Raw genomic sequence first — 20781 nt, forward strand, 5'->3', positions numbered from 1 at the left:
CTAGAATTCATGTCGATCCCTTGAAGGTTGAAGCTATTGTTAAATTACCTCCTCCTTCGACTCTTCGCCAACTCCAAAGTTTGCAAGGGAAAGCAAACTTTTACGTCGTTTAATTCCTAACTACGCCGAGATAACAAAAGGTTTTACCAGGTTGTTGAAACAGAATACTCCATTCTTTTGGGATGAGATAGCTAACAAATCTTTTGATGCACTTAAACACGCATTGACCCATGCACCATTATTGCATCCTCCCAACTACAACCAGGATTACTTTTGTACCTCGTTGCTTCTCATTCCACCATTGGGATGGTTTTAGTTCAGGAAGATGAATTCAACATTGAACATGTGTTTTACTATCTTAGTCGAACTCTGAATCTGATTGAGCTTAAATATTCACATGTGGAGAAATTGGCCTTGGCGGCTGTTCAAGATGTCCAAATATTTCGTCACTACATCTTATTACGCAAAACCACGGTAATTTCTAATTGTAACCCTATGATCTATATCTTGACCAAACAATTTCTAGGGGGAAAGTATTCCAAATGGATAGTTATCTTGTAGGAATTTGAATTGGAATTTGAAAAATCCAAGGCTAAGAAATCTTTGGTTTTTGTTGAACTGATGTGTGATTTCCTGCGTACTGATACTGAAACTATGGCGAAAGAGCCCATTGCAGATGAATCTTTCTTTCTTATCAGTACTCTTGATCCATGGTATGGAGATATTATTGTTTATCTGCAAACCCAATATTTTCGGCCTGAAATCTCACGATCTTAGCGACGGAAAATATGTTTCCAATCCCAACAATACAATATTATTGGTGATACACTCTATCGTCATGGGGTGGATTCTGTTTTTCGACGTTGTCTAACTCATGAAGAAGCTGAAAAGGTTCTAAATGACTGTCACTCTGGAGCATGTGGCGGTCATATGTCTGGGTATGCCACAACCCAAAAGATATTGCGCACTGGTTATTTATGGCCATCTTTATTCAAAGATTGTATCTATGCAGTTCGGAAATGCCACAATTGTCAAATTTTTTATCCTAAGATGCGTGCTCCACCCACTCCTCTCAACCCTATAATTGTTCTCGGTCCTTTTGTAAATTGGGGTATTGACTTTATTACATGTAACCCTCACTTGGCCGGGGGGCATGCGTATATCATCCTTGCAATAGATTATTTTACTAAGTGGGCCGAGCAATGCCTACATTTTTGGCAGACGGAAAAATTATTGCAACTTTCGTTTTCAATCATATAATTACTAGATTCGGTGTTCTTCAAGCGATTATTACTAATCATGGGAGTCATTTTCGAAACATCATGATGATTGAACTGATAGATCAACTTGGCCTACGTCACGATAGTTCTACTCCATATTACCCACTGGCGAATGGTCTGGTTGAAGCTATCAATAAAGTTCTAGTCACTATGATCCAACAAATCATTGGTATTCATAGGTCGAATTGGCATAACATGTTATTTTCAGCACTTTGGGCATATCTAACCTTAGTAAAAACATCAACTGGTTTCACTCCTTTTCAACTGGTCTATGGTTTGGAAGCAGTGTTACCCATTGAATGTGAAATTTTGTCATTAAAAATAGCCATAGAATTACTCCCAGCCACTTGCGAAGAGGAGAAACATTTGTTGCATTTAGCTCAGCTAGGTGAGAATTTATGCAATGTTGCATTAGCAATCGAGACTCATGCAAAACGAATAAAAGCTCAGTACGATCGAAATGTTACACCTCGTAATTTTTCGGAAGGAGACCTAGTCTTACTATACGATCAAGCAAATGATAAGCTAGGGGCTGGAAAATTTGTACCTATGTGGCATGGTCCTTATATTGTTAAGCGAAAGCTAGCAAAAGGGGCCTATGAATTAGTAGATTTTGACGGTGTCCCTTTGGGTAAACCCAGAAATGGGCTTTATCTAAAGAGATATTATGCTTAAATTTTGGTGTGGAGATTTTTGTTAAATTAGTTTCTTTCTAGCTGGTGTGTTTTAGATTAGAAATGTGTGCCTAGTTTAGAGAGTGCTTTTATCATTATTCCTGCTTATCTTGATTTTACTCTTGATATTGCAAATGTTGACGTCTCTTCAAGCATACATTGGTTTTGCTGATGGTGCTTGTCGTAATACACGGAACATTTCTTCCGCAGCTTGGGTTATCTATTCACCCTCTGATGAGTTAGTATCTATGCATGGGGTAAGCCTCGGTCAAACAACGAATAACGTTGCAGAGTATAGTGAAGTGATTGAGTTATTATCTGAATCCATCTCATTTTGGATTCAGAGTTTGATTGTTAGGTTATATTTCTGAACTTGTTGTATTACAGCTTAATAGAGTTTATGCCATTAGAAATCTAGTATTATTAAGATTATTTTTGATAGTTCGTCTCTTGGAACGTGAATTTGACTACATTGAATATCAACATATTCCAAGATATTTAAATACATTAGCAGATGCAATTGCTTCTCAAATGTTAAATAGACATTTGCAATAATCAAAAAGTAAATTTAAAACATTCCATAACATGTTATACAAGATAGCCAGTAATAGTGATATATCATAGCATAGAAGTGTGTCAAATATAAATCGTATTCGATCATAGGTTGAAAAACACCTTATGATCGGAAAAAATGATATTACAAAAAGACATAAAATGTCATGTGAGTCTACAAAAGCGATCATCCTATCCCTGGTGATGATCACGATAAGAAACCACTGCTCAGGCCACCCTACAAAGGAACCTCTTAAAATGTCCTGGGACCCCAATCACATATCGCTGTAACCTAAGTGGGATATCATCTATGTCATTCTCTGGAATGTCTGCTGTCAAACGCTCTAGATGATTCTCCAATTCGGTCAGGGTCTCTATAGATTGGTCCTGTGGGGCCGGTATTGCTGTAGTTGGGTGTCTCCTCTCATAGGGTTGGAGAGCAGCTGGTCATCGTGGACCCACATCTGCATTTGAAACTTTTTATTATCAGTTTTGGATGATTTAAAAACAAAAAATTAGTTAAAAATTAGATACGTTGAGAATGATTTTACCTGAATCATCCCACTGCTCTCCTGGTGGAAGAGTCATGTCTGGGTCACCACGATAATCCATCCCAGCATATGGAAAATCCTGAATCACAAAAAGTTGGTTCCCCAACCAACGAAAATACTCAGGTGGAAATCAAACAACCTTTGAACCCTCCTCAGGATGACGGGCCATCACTGCAACCCAACGCATTATCCTAGGCTCTCGAGGAAGTCCAGCCTCAACAGAAAGCTGTTGTGGGACCAACATCAGGACCCTCTCTAGACCAAAGCTTGCAACTGGGAAACCATATCCAAATTTTTTTAGTTGTCTATTCTTTGCTCTAGTTAGTTGGCCTTTTTCATTTTCCAACACAACTTCACACCAGTTGAAGATGGTACCTCGATAACAGTCTACTGCCATTCGCATCTGGGATCTGGTAGCTACATGTAATGTTGCAATCCCGCATAGTTTAGTGATAGTGAACGCGATAAACTTAAGTTCAGGACGGGCGATAGTTTTAATATCGATCCGTTTGTCTTTTGTTTGATCATTGCAAAACTCTAATCGAAGATTAGCGACAGACTGGCCACCTAGCCTAGTCTCGAAAAGAGATAATTGTTTGCCTCTCTTAGGCAAACTAGTCAAAAAATATATGTCCTCTAGCTTAATTTTGAGCCAGTGGCCACCAACCATGAAACACTAGTCCTATATGTTGCACCTGTCCACCAGCCATTGCAAGAAGTCTACTTGTGCCCTCATGTCGGGTATGGCCCAAAATTTAAATAGTCTGCATGCTCTCAATGCATCCAATGTGGGTTGAAGATTTATTGCAGCTAGGTCCACATCCTCGTGCTCTCGTTCCCGCCAAATAAGCATTTTGTATGTCCTACATTGCACAAAAGACATATTAGAACAATTTAGTTCAAAAATTTTTGGGCGAAAATGGAGAAATTTGAAATTTTAAAACCTATTTCATAGGGTCTGCACCTGCTGGTTAGGGATAGTGCGTAGGTATGCACTTTTTGTAAGTAATAGGTGCAGACCCATGAATTTTCCCTTTATAGGAAAAATTTGGGGTTCGCAGGGGTCGCATGTTGCACCTGCAGACCCCCGCGAGCGTTTTTCTAAAACAAATTCTCCTTAAAAAATCAAATTTAAAGCCCTAAAATGAAATGCAAACGGTTGGAATGCAAGATAGGGATGATGTGGATTACCTGGAGCTAACGAATTTCGATTCCAACAAACGGATTTTCCGCAATCTTCATAGGAATTTTCTTACCCAAAAGCTCTCTCTTCTCACTCTGAAGTCAAACGGTAAAAATGAATTTACAAAAGCCCTTTTTATAAGCTTTTTTGAATAATTGAATTTTTAACTTATTTATTTTTTAGTTTAAAAAGGTAACTTTTCGATGCATTTTTATTTATCTTAAACAGGTATGAGTAATGTTTTGAGTTTTTGGGCAGAATATTGGATTTTTCAGGGAAAATTGATCATTTTCAACAATAAACATTGGAGTTCTCTTTAAGCTCTTTTCTGACTCGTAAAATATGAAAAGATTGCCGAGTTTTTCCTTTTTTAAACTCGTTAAAACGGAATTAAAAGCACGGTCCACTTAAAACTCTTTTCTGACTGTATAAACATGAAAAGATCGCCGAATTTTTGTCGTTTCAAGTTCGATATTGGTTATAAAACGATGTGTCTTTGATCGCTTTTTTACTTTTTTAGATCAGGGCCACTAATTATGAAAATTAGTCCTTGATCGTAATGACCAAGTGGTTCTCTCAAGTACTATTTTATACTTTTTTAGGCTTAGGAGACACAAATTTACAAAAAAGGACATCCATGGAGTTTTCTTAAGTTTTTCTTCTGACTCCCTAAAATTTAAAAACACCGAGTTTTTCATATACTGGACTCGTTAAAATTTAACAGTAAAGGACCTGTTCAATTTTAAACAGGAACGAACCACTCCTTCTTAGGGTTTGAATTTTAAACTAAGTTGGACTCATCCGAAGGATGAGCTTATAACCAAGCAAATGTTATCCTCCTCAAGCTTGTCAAAACTAAAGAAGTACTTGCCAGAAATGGTGGGGGAAAAGAGAGGAAAATGAACTTGTTTGTTACACTTTGTGTTTTAGAAAATTAGTTAACCACTCTTGAACACGACACCTTTTGTTCACCTGGGTTTGGAAATCCTTTGCCTAACAGTTAATCAAACCATATTGAAAGTCTTCAGCCGGTTTCTGGGTATTAGCTTTGGGTCAATTGTCACCAAACCATCTGCATTGTCATTATGTGTTCAAGAGGTCAGTTCAAATAAACCATTCATCTACAAAATATCCGTCATCCATTTTGACCATCCCTAAGTTATTCCTTGCCAAATATATTTCTTCAAACTTGATCTATGATTTCATGTTTTGGGCTTGCCTACGACAGATCACTTTTTATCGACTTCAAATTGTCAGTACTTTGGAATCTGCATGCCCTAATGGCAGGTTTCTCGCCTTCGATGGCAGGTTGCATCATTGACCTTCGATCAAAGGATTCTATGACATGTTCGACATCAGCTCATCTATTCACATTTCACGGATTATACTGAGTACTTTGAGAGCCATTGACATTACTGGTGGTTTCTCTCAAACTTATTAACAGTTCACATCATTGACTAGTAATCAAGTGGTTTCTACCATGTTCGACTTCGACACATTCATTCACATGGATAGAATTGTACTAGTTCGGGAAGCAGAAATCAAGACCCTGGATGTAGTTTTCACCATCCAAGCTGCGAGGAATTTTGTTATTCATTATACAGTGGACTATTCATAAATAGATGGATGTGCCCATACTGTGTCTACATATGTCTATACTCATGATGTATTACAGAATCATTCCTGTATTAGAATGGTTTAGTTAGTTTTCTAGTCAGTATCTAAGTATGGGAATGCCTACCTCAACGATGATATGTTCACATGTATATATATTTTGCATTGAATGCTTTTACAGGTTCTGACTGGGGTGTCCACAGGATGATCCTTGAAATGATAAAGTACTTCACTCTTCATACATGAAAGACTTCATCTTCATCTATTACAGACTTCGCACTTTAGGGGGCAATCTGTTGCACAAAAATTGTCACCATGACATTCTGCAATCTATGTAAGTCCATTATCACTCATGATTTCCTCCTTTGCAAGTATTAAGCCTCAGTTCTTCATATCAAGACTTGAAAATAAGAGAAAACCCTCAAAAGTCTATAAAGCTCTAGTTCTGCACTTTCTCTTAGCATTACCTGTGGTCCCGCACTCAAAGGTCATGTCCCCTGCGCACCTGACCGCTCTGTCTCTATGTAATGGGAGTGGACCCCTGTAAAAGTCAAAAAGGTGCAAGTATATTCTTAAAAAATCACTTTGAGTCATTTCTAGAAGCTTCTAGAAGGAATCTTGAGGTGGCAAGTTCGCTCCTTTAAGGTTCATGCATCCCATACCTTAAGGAGCTAACCCCTTGATGTGAGGAGCTTATCCATTTGAAGGAGGACTCTATCCCTTCATAGGTGGACCTATAACCTCCTTCCTTTGCACTACAAAATGAAGCATTGGGCTAGTTACTTGGGAGGTTAAAAAGCTGAATATTTTTGGTGAAATGCTGCTGGAACATAGTCTTCCTAATTGAGCTTTTGTGAGGAAAGATTACATACATTTTTGATCTCATTTGGAAGAGTGTGAGGCTTGTCAAAGTAGAGGAGATTCCTATTTCGGACCCTGGGAAGAGCTTATACAATATCAAGGCACCAAAGGTTGTAAAGTTTTTCTATTTTCAAAGTTAATACAATCAAGTTTATTTTTTTCAATAAGCTGTGTTTTATGGTTTATTTTATGGATTCCTTGATCACCATAATCAATATGATTTATTATATTAGCTATGCAGGTGTTATTTGATGTGTGCTTATTTGTGATTGCAGGTTCTCAAAAGGAAACTCTTTCAGATGGTTGAAAGATGGCTGCTACAAACTAGCGTTGGACTTAAGGTAAGGTCTCAACACCTCTATAGTTTTTATTAATGAATCACAATATGTTTAGAGAAAGGTAGATTTGCTTGTCCTGATTGTTGCTAGATATCTTTTGATACTAGGGAGATCAGCCTTGTCTGCAAGATCAATTTATCCGGCCAATAGTTCTTACCCAAGGGATTAACTCCTTTGGAGGACTTATTCAACTCAAATGATATTCCTAAAAATCCTAAAATGGAACCCTTGAAATTAGACATTGAGGAATGTAATATAGGTTCTGAAAAAGATCCCAAACTCATTAAACTCTCAAAGTCATTACCTCCCAGTGAGAAAGTAAAATGCATACAACTGTTAAAGGAATTCCAAGATGTTTTTTCCTTGAACTATCAAGACTTAAAATCCTATGATAATAGGATAATACAACACACTATCCCTTTAAAAGAAGATCAAAAGCCTTATAGACAGAAGCTTAGAATAATAAACCCTCTTCTACTACCCTCAATTGAAAAAGAGATTAAGAGAATGTATGAGGCAAGAATCATAGCACCTATTAGGTTCTCTGACTGGGTTTCAAATCTGGTACCCACTAGGAAGAAAACTGGTGAAATAAGATTGTGTGTTGACCTCAAGGATTTAAACAAAGTCTCACTAAAGGATAAATATCCTCTTCTAAAAATGGATCACATTTTACAGAGGGTAGTGGGTTCCTCCAGAATTTCATTACTAGATGGGTTCTCTGGTTACAACCAAATCCTAGTCCATCCAGATGATCAAGAAAAGACTACATTCACCACCCCATGGGGCACCTTCATGTATGTTAAAATTCCCTTTGGATTGAAAAATGTAGGGGCCACCTTTCAAAGAGCAATGGATATTGCCTTTGCCAAAGAAATCCATGCTTTTCTAGTAATTTATCTTGATGATCTCACAGTATTTTCTAAAACAGATTAACAACACCTGGATCATCTTAGGTAGGTCTTTATTAAATGTAGGAAATATGGCATCTTTTTGAATCCAAAAAAGTCTTTATTTGGTTTGGAAGAAGGCAAATTATTAGGCCACATTATCTCCAAAGATGGAATCCAGATTGACCTGACTAGGATTGAAGCTATTTTGCAAATACCTCACCCCAGAAACATCAAAGAACTTCAGGCATTTTTAGGAAAAATAAACTTTTTAAGAAGATTCATCTCAAATTTGGCTGAATTAATTAGACTATTGAATAACATGTTGAAGAGGGATTCAGCTATTAAATGGACAGTAGAGGCTAAAAATTCATTCGAAGATATAAAATTAGCCTTGACTCAAACACCAGTCCTCATAAGCCCAATATTTGACAGAGAATTTATCATTTTTTCTTTTGCATCTGAAAATAGTATTGCTGCAGTTTTACTACAAAAGAACGATCAAGGATTTGAACAACCCATAGCCTTCTTTAGTAAAGCTCTAAGAGATGCATCACTAAAGTATAACATAATGGAAAAATGGGCTTTTTCTTTGGTAAAAGCTATCAAACATTTCAGAGTCTATATATTGTACTCTCACATAGTAGCTTATGTTCCCAATGTTGTAGTCAAAGACATTCTGACACAGAATGGAGTTGATGGCAAAAGGGGAAAGTGGATAGCTATCATATTAGAGTATGACATAGAGATTAAACCTACAAAATTAATCAAAGGCCAGGGGTTGGCTAAACTTATAGATGAAACAGATTGCCAAGCCCTGGGCATAAATTTTATTGCAGAACTAGATAACAAAGAGGAGATGGTGACTCCACAGATCAGCCAAGCCTTTTTAGATTCCCCTTGGTGTGCTGATATAATACGTGTTCTACAAAATTTACAAGCTCCTCCGGGGTTGTCTAGAACTAAAAGTATGTTTTTGAAAATGAAATCATTGAAATTCTGCATAATGGATAATACTTTATTTTGGAAAAATCATGAAGGCATTCTGTTAATTTTTTTATTAAAGAAAGAATCTGACAAAGTACTCCAAGAATTTCATGCAGGTGATTATGGAGGACACCGCTACTAGAAGACAACATCTGATAAAATCCTAAGAGCTGTATTTTATTGGTGAACCTTGTTTTCTGATGTAAAAAAGTTTGTAACCTCTTGCCACAAGTGTCAGATCTTTGAAGGAAAAAGAAAACTTATGCCTTTACTTTGAAACCTATTTCTACTAAAAAACATTTTCAACAATGGGGTCTAGACTTGATTGGTGAAATTCAGCCCCCCTCTTCTGCTCAACATAGATGGATAGTAACTGCCACAGATTACTTTACGAAGTGGATAGAATCCATTCCCTCCAGACAAGCCACTGATACTGTCATCATAGGATTTCTAGAAGCAATTATTCTATCCAGATTTGGTTGCCCCGACAAAATTATCACAGACAATGCTGCATCATTTAAATCAAAGAGGATGATTGATTTCTGCCACAAATACCATATAAACCTTGGTAATTCTAGAACCTACTATCCTCAAGGAAATGGACTTGTAGAATCCTCCAACAAAAGATTAATGAATATTATTAAAAAATTGTTGGAAGATAATAAGAAAACCTAGAACAAGAAACTGATAAACGCTTTGTGGGCAGATAGGCTGACTACTAAGAAATCTATTGGAACCAGTCCTTATCAGTTAGTCTATGGAATAGAAGTTGTTTTTCCTTCATCGTTGGGAATCCCAGTATTGAAACTTCTTGAGGAATCCCAATTTGAGTCAAATGATATTCAGAGTAGAACCAATCAGACCATTCATTTGTAGCAAACCAGGGAGGAAGTATACATCAAAGCCCAAGTACTGCAGGAAAAACTCAAGAAAGGTTTAATAAAAGAACCAAGGTAGAGGACTTCTATCTTGGTGACAAAGTTTTGAAGTGGGACTCCAGAAGAGAAGACAAAGGGAAACATGGGAATTTTTACTTCCTGTGGAAAGGTCCATACATTATATATGCATTCAGAGGAAATAATGCTTACTTTCTTAAAGAATTGAATTGTGCAGAGGTACAAGGAGGACCAGTCAATGGTCGAATGTTAAAGCACTATATTGGCCCAAGTTACTAATTTTACCAATTTCAGTTGTACATACTATATCCTTCATAATGTTCAATGTTGATTGGATGGTAATTTTTGGAGTTGAAGCCCGAAGAGAAGGCCCTAAGCTTCAAAAGTGTCACTGTCATAAATACCAATAAAGCAGCAGAATAAAGAAACATTGCAGAATAAAATCACAGTGTTTCAGAAGGCCATTGATCTACAGTTCTTGACTTTCCACTACGGAAAGCCATCCCCAAGTGGAGCCACTGTTATGTTCCTATGCCAATAGGTGTCATAATTTATGATTGACTTGGTTTATCTCTGTAATATGTACATACCTTTGCTTTCTGCAAATATTTTCCATTTCAAAAATTCAAAAAAAAATTAAAAAATGTAAAGAGGATATGTCCTAAAAGAAAAATAAAAGGACAAAAAGAATGGAAAAAAGGTCAGAAAAAAAAGGATGAAAAATGAACCCCAAAGAAAAAGAAAAAGACCATGAAAGTGTGCAAGTCCAAATGCCACTACTATTTTACTTTTTGTACAATAATGATTGTGTGCAACTTGTTATTTATGCCAAAATCCATGGTAACCAAACAATTTATTATTCGTTATTTCATGTTTTGAAATTTCATGCTTAGAGGTAGAGGATAAAATCTAACCAAACTGTTTAATCTTGGTAGATAAGTAGATAGGTAGAGTGAATAAAAGGAGCTCAACAGTTTAATCTGAGCCCTTGGATGTAATAAGGATAGAGTTAGATAGAGTTCCATTGTAAAAGAAAAGAAAAGTTTGATAAGAGTTTGCCAGTTTAAGTGCACCCTAATAAAAAGTAGAAAAAATGGTAGGATGTGTAGGTGGGTAAGTAGAGGAATGGTTGCAGAATTGTGCAAGATGAATGATTAGTTAAAACTCATATCATTTACTTTCATCATAGATTTTCTTAAAGTATGGATAACAATGAGATATTTACAAAGTCAAGTAATTAATTTCCTAATTCATTTTACCCCTAATTTCACTAATTTCCCACAAATAATAGTCAAAAGTACCCAAAACCTTAAGTTAAAGGGGCTCAGAGCATTTCTCTAACTTCTGGAGGGACCGGAACCTCAACCCAATAACTTACAGGTTCTAAGTGCTAAAACTCCCTCATCAACTCTCACCCGCTCCATAATTCAATAATTTTCCCTAAAAACCCCCATTTCCTAAGGTAAATCACTATTTGCCTGGTAAAAGTAATTATTCCCCATATAAAAACCCACAAATGCACCTAAGCCTAAGTTATGATGTTCAAATGTGGAAAAGTCAATATATTTCTAAAGAATTTTACTTAGCACATCTTTCATTTCCATTTCCATTTCATATTAACATTAATTTATTATATTTAACTCCCCAAAAATACACCCCCTTTCCCATATATATTATTAAAATTCCTTATGATAATATCCTGCCCCAGGGTTTGAAATATAAACCATAATAATAAAGTAATTAGATGGGTTAATTAGTCGATCAGTGGCTAATTAAAAACCATAACCCTCTGCCACATTAAAAAGGATTAATTAATCAAACTGTGATTAATATATAGCCTTCCTCCAATCACATCGCCCCTGACATCATTAACGTCCCTAAATCCACAATTATGATCCTGTCGGGCCCCTCCATTAATTCCTGATCAAATACCTGCCTCGACCACTGTATGATCTGACCCCTTCAGATCTAAGGGTTGACACTCACATTGGGCGGCCCCCGATGCCGACCTGTACCCGCCTGATGTGAGCGGTTTTACTGTTCACCCTGCCACTACATGTCTCCCAATGAATGGCATCAGGCAGACCTCTCCCAATACCTCCAAGCGCCCAAAAGCGGTGTGATAAATTCCGCTTACCACCTCCACTTACCACCCTCGCTAAACGACAGAACGTCACCTCCATTAGTTGGCGCCAACTGTCGTTGTCCATTATACCCGCCAAAATCATTGACTTTGCAAATAAAACCAAAAATACTCATTATTTTTGTTTTACCAACAAAATAACCTTATGTTCTCCATGCACACGTAGAGTACGTCCAAACTGTCAACCTGCTTCCGACCGTCAACCTCCAGAAGCCGCTAAACTCTAGATTACCACTGCAGACCTGTGTGCTCCAAGCAAATAGTGCACCACTACAATTTATCCATTCATACAACCATAACTAGGTATTTACCCGTTTTCAATTGAGAAAACCTACTTTCCATACTAAACCTGAGCTAAATTGCTGTAAAAAATCAAGTAATTTACTGGAATTAAGCTATTTAACAGTCTTGAAACTCCTTGAGATGACCTAGTATTCCATAGTTTGCTGAAATTCTTTACCCTCATCCTTGAATCCACAAGAACCAAGGATGGACGCCCCAGTTGCCCTAAATGTCATGCCAGTGACCACTCCCCATATAGATTTAGACCATCTTCCCCTGGCTGACAAATATTTTCAGATAAAGGACCTCACCTTCGATGAAACCCCTTTGAAATTGCATTTCAAATATCGAGATAATTACTTCAACCATGCAGATAAGATAAGCCTCTGGGAATCAAACGTACCCAAGTATCAATTCCCTAGTGTTCATGTCTTCCCGAAAATTGTTCACTACTGTCATGCAAACTATAACCTTAGTCATGCAAACTATAACCTTATCATGAGAGCAGTAATATCCCCAGACCAGAAAATCCTATTCACTATCATAGCTGAGTCCATAAATGAAATGTTACAGTTGCAACCTGATCAAGACCTCAACCGCCTTTCTGTTGTTGATTTTCTTAAAATATCCTCTAAGCTATCTATTTCCAGAAGTGCCCAGATCCGCCAGACTTTCATTAAAGAAGGACACAAGCCAAAAGACCCCCTCCCTACATGTCAGTCATCTTTTCTGAACTGGGAAAATATATCACCACAATGATAGCTTGCATTTTAGGTTTTTCCACTAATGAGTATGTAGATGAGATGAATTTTGCCTACATGTCTATTTTTACCCCTGGTCAATCTCCTGCAGTCAAGTTTGATTATGAAAAATTCATTACAGATAAAATGCATGATCAGTTTATAAGATTAGAGAATGAAAGAGTATTCAAATATTCATTAGTCTTGTATCATCCGTTTCCTTACTACCAAATAGATAGGTTTCCCTTCTCTATACAAAAACTTCATACTAGAGGGAATCCTAGGTCTATCATCTTCTAGACCTCTCTATTTCACAGCTCCAGTTCTTCTCATTATCCATACACACATTTTATTGACTTGTTTGTACATCCAGTGACTACAATGTTATTAGGAAATCCTCCTCCCAGAATCAGTGTAGACGTCACGAGGGTTCTCTAACTGTCCACACAATACAAAGTAGGGGATTGGTACTTGTACCAAAACCATACTGAAATAAGAATTTATGGGTGTGAGCTGCCCCCTTACAAATTACCTAGATATCTCCCCATGCAATTATTTTCTCTGGAGTACTACAGGAAAATTATCAATTCTGATGAGATTCACTTTGTCAAAACCAAGAAGAAGGCACAACTGAGAATAAAGGATCACCTAGACCCATTTATTTGCGATAATAGAGAAGCAGGAAAGGAGGCAGATGAAATCCTCCAGAGATTGAGATTAAAAAAGAGTTTCATCTAGACCTATGACCCCCACAACTTCATTTGTAACAGAAGGTAGAAAAATAAGCTACCACCTTACATCCACCATAGGATCCCAAAAATTGAATAAGATGCCAATCAATCTTAATGAGTGGAAGGCACTCTAATAGATCAAGATAGCACAAGAGTGGAAGTTGAAAATGTTTTGGTGGATTTAGAAAGAAGACTTGATGAAGATTCATTTGTACAGGTGCCAGGAGAGACTTCATCACAAAGGCAGTCACAGGAACGTAGTACACAACCCTCAGAGTAGTAAGGGACATCAGAACAGGCAGAGCCATCAAAACAATAGGAGCTTTTAGAACAACAAGAAGAATCTAAACAACCTGAAACCTCAGAGGAGCTTCCTCAACCTAAGCAAATCATGAGCAACCCTCCTGTTTTGTAGACTCCTCTCAATGAGGAAAGAAAACTCAAAAGAGATAAAGAAGAGGCCACTCCTTCCAATAGGCCTATTGATCAAATTTTTCTCAAAGGCAAAGGTTAAACCCCTATGCGGAAGAAGATTATACTGAGGAGACTACAGCCAACACAGGGGAAGAAAGCACAGAAAGTATGCAGACTATCCGAACAGGTGGGACACCATCTACTTCACATATACAAGCATTGGAAAGACAACAAAGCATAGAGGTGTCTTCTTTCAGGGCTCCAACTGAGCAGAGCCAAGACTTTAAAGAAAAATATAAAGAGATTAAAGAAAGGAATGAGAAACTGAAAGCTCAAACCTATGCTCACTACCTCGGAATGGCTCTAACTAATCAGACTAGGCTGATGTTAGCCTTTGACATAAAGGAAGGAAAGATGCAAATGAGTTTCCTCAAGCGAACTGTGCAACAACCAAGATCCATGGCTGATTATTTAAAGACAGATTTTGGTGTTTTGGAAAAGGATATCCATCTTATTGACGAAATAGAATTGCACAAGCAAATTGGCGAGATGGTATATTCCACATTGACTAATAAATCCATCACCGCACAACAAATTGCAGAACTTAGTGAACAATACCACTGCCAGTTGCAACTAGAAAAGGCCTCCTCTTAGGGTAAAGACACCAGGATAAAAACTTTAGAAGACTTGGTGATAGAGTTGAGACATGATCCCAAAGATGTCAAAGCAGAAGAGAAATTGATTAAAAGGAAAAATGATGATATAGCTGCCCTAAAGAAGCAGCTCAACATCCCTCCTCTCCACCATCCTCAAACTGCAGAAGTTATAGAGAGGTAAAAGGAGGAAGAACTTATGGACATAGTTCATTAGTTAAATGATAAGTTAAAAGAAACTGAGAAGGAATTGGAAAATGTTATACAGTCTAAGCAGAGTGAGCTAGCCACCGCTCCTTAGACTGTCATACCCATAGTTTCTACAGCAGTACCCTCCACTCTGGCAACTTCTTTGGCACCAACACTTCCACCAGTGACAACATTGCTAGTGGCAGGGACAACTTCAAATACAGGTACATCAACCACTGCAGGGGCAACAACAGAAAAAACAAATGAATTGATCAAAGCCATGGAACAAATGAGTATCCAGGCTATAGAATTGAAAAATATAAAAGAACAAATTTCAAGTTTGGAAACAAACTACGAGCTTGTAGAAATTCAGAATAAAGAAGAAGAAAGAAAAAACAGAAGGATGGAGGAAAGAATTAGAGTCCTGGAGAAGGGCTTGACCTTAGAAAAACCATTGGGAGATATGAAGAATATTTTGTGGGCCAACATTATTGATTCCATCAATGATGTTTGGTCTTCAATCCAAGTCATTTTTGAATAGACTGAACTGATCAAAGTAGCTATAGAAGCTATACAGAAGACTAAAGAAGAACTGGGAGATAATCCTGAAGAGGCAAACCAGTTAATTGATTTTTTGAATAGCAGGAACAGACACCAGCTAGAGGAGTTAGAGATTGAGGATAGAATGGCTACTATTATTGAAATAAATAAAGTTCTTACTAAAAGGAACTTAATGCTTAATCTAGAGAAAAGGTGTCAGAGTATTTAAACAGACATAGATAGCTTCATGCTGAAATATGGCATTTTGATGGAGAAAGGCCTTCCTATCCCACTGGTTATACACGATAAATTGATGACATAGGAAGGCTATATTGAGAGATTAAATAAGCATGCCGAGAGTCAATCAAGTTCTTTAGGAGTGAAAGCGTTGCCTATAGGAAAGGTACTTTATGGTGGTGTGGAGAGTTTATTTTACATAGAACATGAAGTAAAACACCTATTCACTAGCAAACCCAATTTTGCTAAGTTCACAGAAGCTGATGAAGTTTACAGGAAGATGATCAGGATGAAATTACCAGATAACGAATGGTGTACCAGTTTGACTGTTTTACTATGAAGTTACTATAGTAAATCTGTGGAGTAAATTTTTTTTATCCTGGTAAAGTCTGGTAAAATCAGGATGTAAAGAGTATCAACACAAGTAAAGAGTATCAGTAGGTGAAGATAAGAGTGAAGTCCAACACATAACTACCAAGGCAACTGTAAGAGCCAAATCCAAGTTCCAATATCCAGCACATTCACAAATAAAGGGATAACAACCAATCTGTTTTCCATCTATCTCTATCTTCGTGTGGAAGACAATGTTTGTTTCCTAGAATAAATCTCATACAGTTATGAGATATTTTGTACTAATTTTTGTATAAATACTTCACAAATTGATGTAATTAGGGTGGATTAAAAAGCATTTCTGTAGACTTTTGTTTTGAGCTAAAGGAGCTATTGTAATCAAGGCTAGATTGGTTTATTGGATTAAATAAAGCTGAGGACATTTCACTCAATTCATGTGCACTGTGGGAAATAAATAAGTATCATTTCTCTGAGTTTGAATATTGTTTTCCTTTATGTCATGAAATATCACATGTGTTTTCTTATAATTCTTAAAAGCAAACAAGGAATAATATCATCAGAATTAGCTTAAGTGCTCTCTGTTTTAACTATTTGATTATTTAATGTTTTCTACTAAATTTCTTAAGTCTTGGAATTCTTAATTGCTCCCTAGTTCTATAATTCATTCCCTCTATTGGCCCTCAATACATGATTCTTAATTACCCTTGTTATTTTCCAAACCTCCTTTCTTCGTCTTAATCCCTATTAAGGATTCTTCATTGCCCTTGGCCCTGATTAAGATTTTCATCCATTAAAACCTTCATATTTCTCCCTGCTGTGCTAGCTTTCCTTATGAACTCTTACCTCGGTTATTAATCAAATCATGTTAAACCTTTCCTACTTGACTCCATAGCCCAATGGCCTGAATACCTGATTTTCCCATCTGTTTCCTTAATTCCACCAAACAAATCAAAACAAATTCCTTAAGCATTAATAACTATCCTAATATCATATCAAAACAACGCTAAATTATAAAGAGAGAGCCCTCTCTGAGTGTAGATCAGCTAGGATCTATACTTAAAATATTGGTTTGTGGTTACCTTGGATCCTTTCCTTCTTTTAAATAACTTCTAGCGAAAATCTGAGTGATAATAGGATGGAAAGGGATAGCGTTTCATGAAAAAATTATTAGGCACTTGGGTTGGTAGCTTGAAAACCTAACTTTTAAATTTTTTGGTGAGCACTACGAAAATATTTCGTAGCGCCAGCTGTAGGCTTGTGATAGGCTGATTTCATTACAAAAACTTAGGATAAGATTAGGGTTATGTGAAAAGTCTTGATTACACATGTTCCTAGGCTTATATAACAACTAAAAAAAAACTATAAGCCCTTTACATAACCATGATTTTACATAATGAACTAATAAATATAGCCTTTGGACCTTCAGGAAAATGTGCAACCCCGATGATCATAGTATGTAAAGGTCATGATGGACATTGGGTAACTTAATTACATCTAAGAATTCCTTGAGTCATGACTTGTCATATTTCCTAGCCAGTCTTTGATGGGGCATAGAAAGGAAGTTTTAGAGACTGAGGGGCTATGTGGTAGAGAAAGGTATCATATTTATTCACTCTATAAGTTGAAGGGAAAATATTTTTGGTGGATTGGAATTGTTATAAGAGTTTATAAATTGTGATATATGGGAAATTAGGCTATGTGTGAGGATTATAACCGACCATATATTATTTCATTGTTATGGACTAATATCCTCAGTGAAAGGGTTTCCCTATTGTGTAAAAATAACATGCAACAACAAGCCAATGGTTGGGTGGAATTTCCTTCATCCATAATGAGTCAGCGAATTATTCCTAGAAGATAATTGTTTATGATTTATATTTGTCAATATTGAATTATTATTGTTTATTTTATGAATTAAATGGTGTTCTAATTATATGCATAAGCATGTATGGCTATGTTTGTGTGTATTAATTCACTAACAACAAGATAATGAAGAAATATGGTATCAAAGCATAATATATGTTGTTGGGAACGAAATGGAGTGCCCCACTATCTGTATAGTTTAGAAGGGTGATTGGGCACATTGCAAAGTTGTATCAGCAGTACTCGTTACAAAATTCACACTATGGGGACTAAAAATCAACATTATACATAAAAAAAGTTTCAAGTTGTTTGTAAAGTATTTGAAAATTATCTTAATTGATATTGGGGATGATATAGTTCACTAGTCATGTATTTGACAAGATTAAATTAGTGAGTAAATTTAAATTGATTACAATTGTTAAATTGAGAATTCTAAAACCCAAATATAATTTGAGAGAACAAATTAGACAATTTGGAGGTGTAATTGAATATAATCCCTAAATTTTCTTTAGTTCTATGTGAAATTTGAGTAAAAGTGACATTTCCAAATATATAATTGACAAATTTAATAGGGGAAGGTACAAATAGTTATGTATGAGTTTTTAGGTGTTTGAAGTTACATGTATAATTCCTTAATAGAGAATATGCTGGCCATGAAAAATGTGGATGAAATTATAATCACATAATTCTATATATGTAAAGAATTTAGGAAAATAAAAAAAAAAAATTGATGAAAATTCCTAACCTTGGATGAATATACGGATGTTCAATCATGTGTAAGCATATTTAATTTTAGTGGTATAGTGCCAAATTAGGTGAAGGAATCTAAGCATAACAGATTTCATGGTGGACCAAAGCATAAAATTAGAAAAAAGTGAAATATATATATATATATATATATATAGATAGATAGATAGATAGATAGATAGTTTTCAAGAAATTGTGATATGGACCCATACTAATGACATAGAATAATAGGTTGATGTGCAAGAATTAGGGTCTTTTCAGGTCGACTTAGGGTGAATAGGTGGTAGCCACAAGGTTGGTTTTGTGGTGGTGAGGACAACCAAAATGACAAAGAAAATTTATGGAGGTAGGTGAGGTAAATTTTGAAGAGGTTATGAAGCAACTATAATTTCTAACAACGAAACACATGCCACCTTAGTAGTAAGCGGTTTATAGATGCTATGGGCCATTTTTAATATAAACATGTTATAACTCCATGATTCATGTAAGTTGTCGATTGCTCATTCTCGCCTACATAACAATTTCCCAAATCCTTCATAAGATATCATGCAACGATGCTCGAGGTTACAGTCATGGTAAGTCTTGTAATATTTGACCTAGTTAATAATATTTGGGCTAACATAAAATAATATGTAAGGAAGATAAAATCAAAAAATGTCATGTGCTTTCACCAATTTTGTTTTACTGAAACATCTTGAAGGCAAGCTAAGAATGGTTGTGAATATGTATATAACTTAACTTCAAGTAAATTTTAAAGTATTTTAGAATTATAAATGTAAAATAACATAATTTAACCCTTCTCTCTTCATTTTAACCCCTATTTCCATCATGAGGTAGTTATAGAATCCAACATTAGGGCTCTCTTACAAGATCCACCATAGGAGCATACTTGTTCATTAAAGAATTACAATCCATGTTTGTATTAATCATTAAAGAAGAATAAAAAATAGGCTTCAATCATTTTCATTAAGGTTTAACAATAAAAATATAGCAAAACCATATTACCCTAAAATTTGGTTGCAAGCAATTACATTCCTAAAAGTTGCAAAAACTCATCATACAAGGTTAACTACATAAGCCTATTTCCAAACAATTTTTCAAGTATGATTTCAATGTTTTCACAAGATATTTCATAATGGCATCAATCATACACAATGGATCAACATTTATTCTCATTCATATTAATATTAAAACCATTCATATGGGCTGAGGAATAACCTTTTAGGGTTTAGGCCATCATAGGTCTACACGATATGTTAATGGAATGCCTCTTTGTAGTTAAAGAATGCATTTGTCATCAAGAAGATTTGCATATCTGTCCTTGCTATGTAAACATGCAATCCCATGGAGTCAAGATGCACTTTCAAGTAGAGGAGTGTATTTTCTTCAACACCTTGTTTTCGTGTACTTTCATCAGGTCGACATCCAATTTCCAACACAAGGAATTCCTTTCTCATCCTAGGGCATGCATTTTTATATATGAAAATTTTCCTTTATGACTTTTTCGCATATACAAGGTTGTTTTCTATAATCCATTCCATACTAGCATCATCATCTCATAATAGACTACCATCATTTTCAAACTTCTTTATGTGAAAACCATTCATATGACTAAGAAAGAAGTAATTAAGGTTTACATTAGTATAGGTTTGCACATTATGCCAAGGGTATAATTTCGACCTGATTTCTCTTTAGAGAGGTGTGAATATTATTCCTTAATAGGTCCAAAAACCATTCTGTGCATTCAACATACATTTTCATTTGAGGGCATGCATTTTCCCCTAATAGGGCATTCATTTTACTAATTTCACTATTTTCATGAAATTTATAAGGACGTTGTAGATACAGTGCATAATTTAAATGAAAGCATGAATTTTAGCTAACAATTGATTTTACAAGGTTCTCATGCAAATCTTAATACAAGTCTTGCATTGTTCACTCTAGGGTGTGCATTTTACAACATGCCCAATTTTCATGCAAGAAACATAAAATTTCCATTTTGAACATGCATTTTATATTAATATTATATATCTCATCTTGAGGAATGCATTACTAAATAACCTAT

The sequence above is a fragment of the Pinus tabuliformis genome, chromosome 1_2 (assembly GCF_031772625.1).
Source record: "Pinus tabuliformis cultivar Carrire ecotype Pingquan chromosome 1_2, CPIR1, whole genome shotgun sequence".
In the NCBI taxonomy this organism is placed as follows: Eukaryota; Viridiplantae; Streptophyta; class Pinopsida; order Pinales; family Pinaceae; genus Pinus; species Pinus tabuliformis.